The sequence below is a fragment of the Sorex araneus genome, chromosome X (assembly GCF_027595985.1).
Source record: "Sorex araneus isolate mSorAra2 chromosome X, mSorAra2.pri, whole genome shotgun sequence".
NCBI lineage: Eukaryota > Metazoa > Chordata > Mammalia > Eulipotyphla > Soricidae > Sorex > Sorex araneus.
This window is the reverse complement of record NC_073313.1, coordinates 111587479-111597377: the sequence shown is the minus strand read 5'-3', so window position 1 is coordinate 111597377 and position 9899 is coordinate 111587479. Positions and strand designations below refer to the sequence as shown.

General features: G+C 35.6%; 1 pseudogene; it reads left to right on the top strand.

The window, feature by feature from the left end:
- Positions 1 to 451: 451 nt before the first annotated feature.
- Positions 452 to 537, top strand: LOC129400621 (small nucleolar RNA SNORA66; annotated as a pseudogene).
- The last annotated feature ends 9362 nt before the right edge of the window (positions 538 to 9899 follow it).

The following is a 9899-nucleotide window of genomic DNA, read 5'->3' as shown; positions in this document are numbered from 1 at the left end:
CCATCCATTAAAATTATAAAATCCTAAAACATTTTTTAAATATTTTTCATCATGAGAAATGCCTTTATTTTAAAATTATCTCTACTTTTATTATTTTCACTTTGTGTTGAGGAGAAAAAGTTGTCAAAAGATCATTTGCAATCTACTATATGATCATTTCTCATATAAGGATAATGAGTAGGAATACTTTTTAAATGAATATCATTGCATATTGTCACAGAAATGAAAAGCAAACCAGCAATAAGATAAACATCTCACACCAATGAGGGAGGCATATATCAAAAATATTAGAATGGGCTAGTGTAAGTATTGGTGTAGTTGAAAAGGAAATGTCATTCACTGTTGGTGGAAAAGTTGCCTGGATCAGCCTCATCGGAAAGAATATATAGATTTCTTTTAAAAAGTAGTGATATCTTACCTATATTTCAGTGATTCTATTTCTTAGAATATACTCCAAGCTTGCTAAAGTAACTGTAGTAAAAGAAATGTATTAACTTCAGATGCTACTAAGGTTGCCTATTTTATCCTACTACAGAAGGAAGAAAGGAGTCCCATTTCCTTAGAAGTGAGTCCCATTTACTCCACATTTCAGAACGAAAAGACACACAGAGTTGAGCCACAACTGAAGCACAATGACAAAAATAGTATGAAAAACAACCTTTTAAAGAAATTCAGATTAGGTATTTTATTACATATAATATGTACATTGTATAGAGTACTTTATAAGCCATGTATATAGTTGACTTATAGCTAGCTCCTGGTGATTCTTGGAGTTCAATGTATTATAAGGGCTCAAACCAGGGTTGAGAACATATGAGGAAAATGATTTAATCCCATACTCTCCCTGGTCCTCAAATATGTTCTTAAACAAATTTGAATACATATAAATTGTTTACATTCTCTAGTCTACAGAAGTTTTCTGAAACTCCATATGTACAATTTTTCTTGAAAGCAAATGTTAGCACAGATGAGGGGAGAAAGGGACCTACATTCATTGCTGGTGGAAATGCCGGCTGGTCCAGTCTTTTTGGAAAACAATATGGACATTACTCAAAAAGCTAGCAATTGGACTCCCATTTGACCCAGAAAATTCCACTTTGGGGGATATATGCCAGGTATCCAAAAACACAGAGCAGAAACAACACCTGCACTTTTATGTGCATTGCAGCACTATTCACAGTAGCCAGAGTCTGGATACAATCTGAGTGCCCAAGAACAGACAAGTGGATCAAGAAAGCCACAGTCCATCTACACAATGGAATACTACATTGCTGTTAGGAAAAAATAAGGTCGTTAAATTTTCCTATAAATGGATGGACTTAGAGAGTATCATGCTGAGTGAAATGAGTCAGAAAGAGAGGTTCAGATACAGAATGACTGAATTTATTTGTGGCATATAAAAAAGCATGAAATTAATACCCAAGGCCAGTGAAATTAGGTCAAGAGGAACAGTCAATAGCTGGAAAGTACCACAAGGGTTTGGGGTATATAGGTAGCTGAGAGAGAAGAGGGTCCATTATGACAGCATTATATTCTTTTCTAAATAAGAGCCTATCAAATTTAATAATACATGGATATCAGAGTAACTAAAATACGATGACTGAAATTATTAACTCTTGCAAAGAACAAGCAATATTCTGACTGCTTAATGGGAAATTTGCATTTTATACTTATATCTCTTTTTAAGTTTTCAACATTCTAGTTTCACTTTTAAAGGCTTTATTCATATTTTAAAATATATGAGATGCCATTGATTATTCTGAATCATGTAGAGAGTTTTATTCTGAATTTCATCATAAAAATTATTATACTTATATTTAAATTCTAGCCTTATTTTATGCACTCTAGTCTGTAGTTTTGTATCTTAGCTCATTACTGATTTTTTTATTTCCTGTTTCCCTATCTCATCTCTTTCTTTCAACATCTCTCTTCTCTTTCATATTTCCTACATAAAACCATTCATCTCATTATTTAAAGTAAATTAATTCCATATTTTAAATTTTCTTTGTCTATTTGTATATTTAGTCATTATATATGCACTACCTGACACATATGCAAGAGTCAGTACAAGGTAAAAATACAAAACACGCTGATGTGATTTTTTCTAGGGTAGGAGTGTTTAAAACATGAGGATTTAATAAAGTTGTCATACCATAAGTTATGTGTGTTTAGGTGGGAGTATTTGTGTGTACAAATATCAATTTTCCACTTGAAAAGTTATGATTCTTACAACTATATACAAAAAAATCCAATCTGTTCTCATAAAAACAACACAGAATCACTCAGAAATCAACCCCAGAAAGCAGAACAGTTATGTCTTTATGGAGAATTTAGCAGGAATACTAGCAACAAGAAATAGTGGATAATAAAACTACAAAGAAGGTCTGAATAGATAGTACAGCAAGTAGTGCTTGCACACGTCAGACCATGACTCTATCTGTGGCAGCCTCTATGGTCCCCTGAGCACCACCAGGAAAATTCCTTAGTGCAGAGCCAGAAGAATTGCCAAATGTGCCCCAAAAACTTAAAACAAAAGTACAAAGAAATAGAAGTTCAATAAAAGCATAGCAAGAACAGCAAAAGAGTGGTTCATCGTGTATGGTGTTTACTATATGTATGTTATGGACTGAGAATTGATGAAAGCAGTAGATAATTATGGTTGGATAAAAACACCAATGTTTTACTGCATATCACTGATTTTTATATGCTGTAAAGGAAAATATATACAGTAACATATAGAATACATTCACAAAGATTTACTAGAAAAGAAGAGATGCCTAGATTACTGTTTACCCGAAATTGTAGAGAGGAGAAGAACAGAGAAGGAAAGAAATCAAGAGGAGAAGAGGATGGGAAGTAATGGGTGAACAAGGATCAGGGCTTCTGCTATACCGCTGATATGGGTGAGTGATGTAGCCATACATCTGAAACACAGTCTCAAAAACACTGAAAACATGAGATCTGAGCTGCAACCACGGGAACTTTGTAATGTGCCTGTCAAGTTGAAAGGACAGGGATGGGGCAAGGGCTAGGGCTGGGGAAGGAATATGGGAACACTGATGGAGGGACGTTGATATTGGTGCTGGGATTGGTGTTGAAATAATATATGTCTATAACTCAGCTATCAATTACTTTGTAAATCACAGTTCTTCAAATTTTTAATTTTTAAGAGACAAAGATTTGAGAGAGGGTAATGTTTTCTTTATTACATACAATAATAAAATTAAAGGAAAAAATGACAGATGAACTTAAAATAGAACCATGATCCTTTTCTTAAAAGACCACTTGCAGACAAGCTGCTATGCCGCCAAATAGTCCCAGGTAGATGGATCTCCTGGCTGAAAACGGCGTCTTTCTTGGCTGATTCCCCTTCTTCCAGCTAGGCCCAGGAGCCACCACACCCAACATCCTCTGACTGTGCTATCGCTCCAGCCCCTGATATTAACATTTTTAGAGACAAATGGTGATCAAGTTTTTCTCCCAGTTTGTCCATCTTAATTCTGATCATTTCTTTGTGGTGCAGAAACTTGATGTAGTTAATTTGATGTAGTCCCATTCATCTTTGCTTCTGTTTGCTGATCCATTTCCATAGCTCTGGGGTATCTCCTCCAAATTTCACAGTACTAACAGTTCAATAGGAAAAAATAGGAATTTGATGAGGAAAATAGAGTAGAAGTCTACCAAGCAAAATGACCAGAAACAATAACAGAAGGTTCAACCAACACCACACAGCTTATAAATCTTCCAACAATCACTCTAGTAACACTAGATATAAAAATTATCACAAATTAACTTGCATTATTCTATTTTCTGATAATTCACTTTGCCATTTTATTGTAACTAGCAACATGACATAAATTTGTTTGGTCTTATTATATGTGCTGGCTTGTGGGTTTGAAGGGAAACTGGGGACATTGGTGGAGGGAAGATCACAGTGGTGGTAAGATTGGTGTTGGAACATTGAATACAGGAAGCAACAGTATTACAAAAAATTTTGTTAAACACAGTGTTTAAATAAAATAAACAAATTCACACACAGACTAAGAAATCTTCCAGACTAATATTTATAATAATGAATAAAACTATATCTTTAGAGCAAACTTGATGTTCAAATGTATTCCTGGTATGCTTAAAGAAATCTAATGTTTTCCGTAGTTTAATTTATAATTTAAAATCCTAATATTCTCAGTTTTTTTAGGCAAGTTAACCACATTATTTTCCAAACAGATTGAGCCATACAACACGCCAACACTTGTTTTTCTTGTACTTTTATATGTGTATGTCAATCTCATTCCTGTGTGGTGTTATCCAATTGCTGTTTTGATTTGCATTTCCCTGAAGAAGAGTGATAGAAAGCATTTTTAACTAAACTGTTGGCCTATATACCCATATCTCTTCTCTGATGAACTTTTCAACTCTTCTCCCCATTTTTTGATGGGATTTTGTTTTCCTGTTATCGAGTTTTACAAGTGCTTTGTGTATTTCTGATATTAACCTTTTTTTTCTTTTCTATTTTTTTTTTTGCTTTTTGGGTCACACCCGGCGATGCACAGGGGTCACTCCTGGCTCATGCACTCAGGAATCACCCCTGGCGGTGCTCAGGGGACCATATGGGATGCTGGGATTCGAACCCAGGTCGGCCGCGTGCAAGGCAAACTCCCTACCCGCTGTGCTATCGCTCCAGCCCCTGATATTAACCTTTTCAGAGACAAATGGTGATCAAGTTTTTCTCCCAGTTTGTCCTTTTTAATTCTGATCATTTCTTTGTGGTGCAGAAACTTGATGTAGTTAATTTGATGTAGTCCCATTCATCTTTGCTTCTGTTTGCTGAACCAATGTCATTGAATCATTGAAGATTCCCTCCTAGAGTCAATGTTATGAAGGGTTTGACTTATGTTTCCCTCGATATAATTTATTGATTCAGGTATGACATTTTCTAAAGTCAGTAAGATTGCCACTTTAGACCTCCATCCAGCAGGGGTTTATTGCAGTGAAAGAGACAAACGTGCATATAAGGATAAACATACATTTACTCTTCAAGCTTTAGGTTGCCTAGACACCCCTGAGTGGTCTCACAGTCTGGTAATTTAATAAATACAGTATCACTTCCCCATCTCAAGGGTCTCCCAAAAGATGAGGCATTGTCGATAGGAATATTAAGAGCAGTTAGTCAGCACATCACCATTCAACAATTACATGAAGATCAGAGTTTGGAGTACTCCCCATATTGAACCAGCAGTCATTCTTAAAGGTATAAAGTTGAGAGACACATAATTAAACATCAAAAGAGATCAACTAGCCGCAAAAATTCCTCAAAAACACAGGTCCTTGGTTGCAACCTCTGGGGAAGTCTTGGGAAGGGGTGGACCGAGTTCTTGCCTTACCCAAACCTGAAAGCCACACTCACCTGCCAACAGCTGCCGCCATGCCTACAGTGGGACTGCACTGCCTTATGATTGAGGTCCAGAGATATGATAAAGTACCGAAGATGTCAGATGCACTGTGGTATTTTTTCATTGGCAATTTCAGGCCTTGTCATATTTGGACTGAACCCCCCCCACCTCCTTGTACCTCTGAACATGTTGGCAGCCCCATCCAATGATCCTCACTGTCATGTTAAATATACCAGCTAAGCTCCCTGGCCAGTTAAATATTTTAGATTTTCTGGAGTGACATCTCCAAACTCTACAAAACTAACAGCCTAATAATGGCACACCAATTTGGATGAGAATGCAACATAGAAGACAACTCTGCTGGACTAACAAACCCATTAACACAGAAGGCTCAACTAGCAACAACAGCTTAATAAACTCCCAGACCACGACTTAATGTCCCCATAGTGACATATAACAATTTTCACAAACTGAAGTGCATTTTGATCTTGTCCTTAGCCATTTAATGATAACAAAAAATATAAAATAAATTATCATGGGCTTTCTACTTGAGCAGCTTGTGGGGTTGTTTGGAAAATGGAGATAATGGTGTAAGGAAGGCAGCAGTGGTTGTGGGATTGGTGTAGAAATAGTGAATGCCTGTTACAAATGCATCTTGAACAACTTTATAGACCACAGTATTTAAATAAAGTGGGGAAAAGTATAAAGTCATGACAATTTCCTATTCTATTTTTGCACATGTAGTTTCTACACATAAAAGACCTTAAACAGTCTTCTTACATACTTGCCTAGTGCATTTTTGCAGCCAGCAGATATTTGTTGTCAATGTTTATTTTTTCTTTCCTACTATGTTATTCTTTCCTGGGTGCATTTTTGAAAATCCTTTTCCATCTAATACCTAAACTGTCTTAGTAGGGGCATATCCCATCCTTTGAGATTTTTCTTAGGGAGATGAATTCCCACATCTTATCCAATGACACTGAATTATTGAAAATATCACTAGATTCAATTTTATGAAGGATTCAGACTACATCTTTTTCACTGCAAGTTTTTCATTCAGGTATGACATAAAGTTCTTTAATCAATTTAGATGTTATTTTATGCACGATGTTATACAGGAGTCTGAGTTCAATTTGTCAACATAATGGACAGGTTTTCCCACCACCATTTATTGAAGAGATTTTTCTCTCTTTCATCTTATACTCTGCTCCTTTGTCAAAGGTTTCTGTCCACATACTCAAGGATCTGTTTCTAAGCCCTCAATTCTATTCCATTGGTCTGAGAGCCTGTTTTTATTCCATTGTCACACTGCCTTAATTTAAAAAGCTTAATAATATAATTTACAGCTGGGGAAATAAAACCTTCCCATTATCTTTTATTCCCAAGGATTCTTTGGCAATTTGGGGCATATCATTATTTCAAATAAATCTGAGCAGTGTTAGTTTATGTCTCTAAAACTGTCATGACTAATTTTATATGGACTGCATTTAATTTATATCATGATTTGGGTAGGATTATAATTTTTCAATATTAATGCTTCCAACCTGCATTCACCTCAGTAACTCTTTTCTTGGCATACACCCCAAGGATCCAAAAACTCTACTCCAAAAAAGACTATGTGCTCCTATGTTCACTGTAGTATGTGTCACAACAGCCAAAATGTGGAAACATGTCAAGTGTTCAAGAACAGATGAATACACAAAGGCACAAAGAAGCTGTGGCATATATGTACAGTGGAAATACTCTGCTATATAAATATGAAATCATGCAATTTGTTACTATGTAGATGGATCTGAAAGTCTGATACTGACTGGAGATGAAAGGAGGAACAGTTACAAAATCGTTTCTTACATGTCTTATATAGAGAAACATCGGGGAGTAATAAATGGTCAAAGACAGCAGAATATGGAAACTGGTCTAAAGACAGCAAAATATGGGAACTGGTTGACTGAACTGAGCTATCTTTGTGGTGGTACATAAGGTTGGGGGTTGGGGACACTGAGATAATGATGAAGAGGGGCAGACTGTGATGGGCAGTGTGGCATCAAGATGTTGTATGCAAGGCACTGTCATTAACAGTATTGTAAACCACATGCCTCAAATAAAGTAATAAATAAATGCAATAATGGAGGATGTGAAAAATTACTTGATTTTAAGTTTAATCTGTGGACTTTCTGATCACACGGTATACTGTCACTAAAACTTCTTTATTTCATGGGCCAGAAGGATAGTTCCGAGGTTAAAATCTTGCACATGACTGACCCGATTTTGATCCCCAGCGCTTCATATGGTCCCCCAAGCTCATCAGGATTTATCCCTGAGCACAGAGTCAGGGGTAAATCTTGAGCACAGCTGGATATGGTAAAAAAAAACCCAGACAAATAAATAAAACATGTGTATTCTAGCATAATAAAAGGAGAAAAGTAGATTATATATTTGTATAATGATTATAGATCCTAAATAAAATTTTTCTCTTTCACCATCCCCTTAAATTTTAACAAACCTCAGGAATATACTTGTAGCACACAACTTTTCGTATACTGATCCTTTCTTGAAGGGATAAGACTCACAATACAAGTCTGACATTGTCACAAGAGTAGCATAAATGATACTGGCTTTCCCACTGATACCTACATCTCAGAATACTAGTAATAATTTCTTTAAATTCCTCTGCATCTCATGGGTTTTCCCTTGATAGTTTTCTTTGAGTTAGAGGAACAACTTATTATTCACCCTGACTTTAAAGCTATAAACTTCAGTGCCTTTTTTAACTTCTCTCTTTTTTTGCATTATCCTACAACAAATAAGATACCATTTGTTGTATCCTAAAATAGGTCACCTAAAATAGGTCACCATTTTGTGGATTTAGTCTTCTAAATTCACTCAGATTTCTTCATTCATCTTCATGGTGACAGTAACTTTGATAATTTGGATAGTAATATCACTTGCCATGGCATGAATCTATAAGTTCAATACCTGGCATTATCTTTTTATCCTTAGTGAGTGCCAATAGTGCCTTTTACTGAGGAAGGCATGACTCTTAGCATCATTGGAGTTAATTTCACTACTTACATGATGCCAGTCTTAATCTCCCCCAGTAGTGTCACCGGGATAAAAGGTATGGAAACTTATTATAGAGGACTTCATAATAAAGACATCCTAATCACACATTGTACTGAATGTCACAGAACAATTGGATGCTAGTAGTTAAATTAACATTATGCATTATATTTAGAATCCATTGGACATTTCTATTTTCTTTTCTTTTTTGGGGTCATACCTGGAAATGCTCAGAGCTGACTCCTGTCTCTGCACTCAGGGATCACTCCTGACAGTGCTCAGGGGACCACATGGAATGCCAGGGCTCGAACCTGGGTTGGTCAAGTGCAAGACAAACACCTTACCAGGTGTACTATTGCTCTTTCCCCTGTATATTTCTTTCACGTATAGTTTTATACCTAAAAAATTTGATGCAATAGAATTTTGATATTAACTTCTAATATCATTTCTCTGTTAGTTACATCATGAAATTATCTTGGTTCTGGTTAGACCTAAATGTTTCACTTATCATCTGCAGTTCCATTTCATGATAGCATATTTGTTTTATTATTTCTTTGTTTTTCCCTTAAAAATTTAAAAAATAAATTCATACTTTTAATTGTCAATGTAATATTTCTTTATGAGTATATATATTTATATATTCTAGAGTTACAATGTTATTACACTATCCCAAAATCAAAGTGCCATTATTTTAAAAAGTTCATAAGACCCTTTTGATCCATTTTTCTTTCCTACAGTAAGATCAATTCAGTTATTATAGTATCAGGATTTGTTTTTATTGTAAAGTGTCACTTTTTGGTTTCTTTAGATACCACATATAAGTGAGCTGATTCAGTATTTGCCTTCTTTTTTTCTGACATTTTATTTACCATTACACCCTCCAAATTCATCCATGTTGTAACAAAAAGCAAGAATACATCTTTTCTTATAGTTGCATAATATTAAATTTTTCTATACATCATGACTTTTGCTACTCATCTTCCATTGACCACTTTTTTAAGTTGTAGCTCAGGAAACATGGTTAGAACAGCAATGAATTTATTATTTTTATACAAAATTACTATAGTTTTATCACCTGCAAAGCAACCAAGACCCTCTACCACAGTCTTTATGTCAATTGTAGTCCTTGTCTTTGTTTTCCCTGTACTGGCTACCTGAAAAGCCCTCTGTCTGTAATTTATCAATGTTGATCATTATCTGGTTTCTCTGTATACCAGATATGTGAGATAATCCAGTATTTGATGATCTTCCCTCCACTTATTTCAATTGAGGCAACGCCTTGCAGTTTTATCCAACTGAAAGCACGAACAGGTAGGCAGGGACAGATATGGAAGCAGGCCACTTCAAAGAAATAAATCGCAAGGATCTGGGGAACTTTTCGCTGAATCATAAGTTTCCTGTCCTGGCCTGTGCAGCACAGCTGCCCATCTGTGAGGACAACAACTA